Below are 1,514 nucleotides of genomic sequence, written 5' to 3'. Positions count from 1 at the left end.
GTATATATATATACAATATAAACAGGTACACACGTGTGCATTCACAGCACAATAAAGGAAATATAAATAAATTCTTGTGTTTTTGCTGTGTAAACAAAGACAATTTAAGAGAATTAAAAAGTATTTCAGCATGAAAGCTCTTATTTTTTTTGTATATAATGCTAAATCAGTGAGTCAGAGAACAAACATCAGCAAAATGTAAACAAAAATTACATCTTCAAATGTACATGTGAGGGTTCACAAAGAGAGACACCGCAGATTAGTCAAAAAATGTCTTATTTATTTACAAAAATTAAAAGAAAAATGCAGTTTGGGCCAATAAAAGAGGTTAACACAACAAAATTTAACTAAGGTACCAACTTATGAACTGAAAAATTAACTGATTAATTGATAAAACTTTTCAAAGTAACACTTAGTGACACATGTAACAGAAAGTAACTTAGATTAATGAAATTTGTACATTTACAAAAAACAAACCCATAAGATACCAAACAGATAGTAAAATAGTGACACAACCTTGTGTGTCTGCAGGTGCTGCAGTCACAGTATGTGTATACTAAAGCATTATTTACAATTTAACATCACCTCTAATCCTGTCAGTCTTTTGTCTTGAGGTGATCTCTTCAGAGTTTGCACAAACCTCTCTGTTCTGATTAAACTTCTCAGTCTGTAGGAGGTCTGCTGAAGAAAAAGAAGAGATAAAGAGAACCAGTTCCTGCTGTCATCATTTTGTTGATTGCAAAATAACAGTAGCTACAATGATAAAATATTATAAATATTAAATAATCAAAACTATTGTTCAGTCTTACTTGTGAAAAGGTAATCCCATGTGATCTGCTTTCAAAACTTTGTAGATTAATGCACCAAATAAGGGCATAGTCTCTTGCTCCAGTGCTGCCTAGAGACCCCCATCCAATATGGCGGCGCCGAGCATGGGATTCTACCCACCATGAAGTATCCATAACTTATGGATAAAGGCCTCTCAGTCGATTAGACGGTGACCATATTTTATATAACCATATGAAGTCTTTTTATTTGTTTCTATTTTATTATGTTTATTTGTCTCATATATTCCTTAAATTGTAAACAGCACGTACACAAAAAGCAGTGAATGACTCTCAACAATGAAAATCCATAATATTTCACAATAAATACATTATTTTCTTTGTTTGGTGATTTACACACATTTAAGAACAATATAAAATGATTAGCGTTATTTCGCAAGACACAAGGAACTTACATTTTGTGAATGAAATTGATTCATTCAGATCATTTATTTATTAATTTGTTTTTCCTTTGGAGAATTACTTTTTATGAAGCAAAACACAAGAAAAACATAAAAAGGACTCAGGTTGATTTCTTAAGCAAAGTCGTGTGTTTCTAACAAATAATATGGACGTATGGAACAAACACAACATGCTTTTTGCAAACAAACAAACAAACAAACAAACAAATAAAGAAACAAAGAAAAGCATGGGTTTTACAGAATTTTAGCTTAGTACAATATTTCAGAA

Source organism: Austrofundulus limnaeus, unplaced genomic scaffold (assembly GCF_001266775.1).
Source record: "Austrofundulus limnaeus strain Quisiro unplaced genomic scaffold, Austrofundulus_limnaeus-1.0 Scaffold452, whole genome shotgun sequence".
NCBI lineage: Eukaryota > Metazoa > Chordata > Actinopteri > Cyprinodontiformes > Rivulidae > Austrofundulus > Austrofundulus limnaeus.
The sequence above is the reverse complement of the archived record's forward strand: the minus strand, read 5'-3'. Positions refer to the sequence as shown.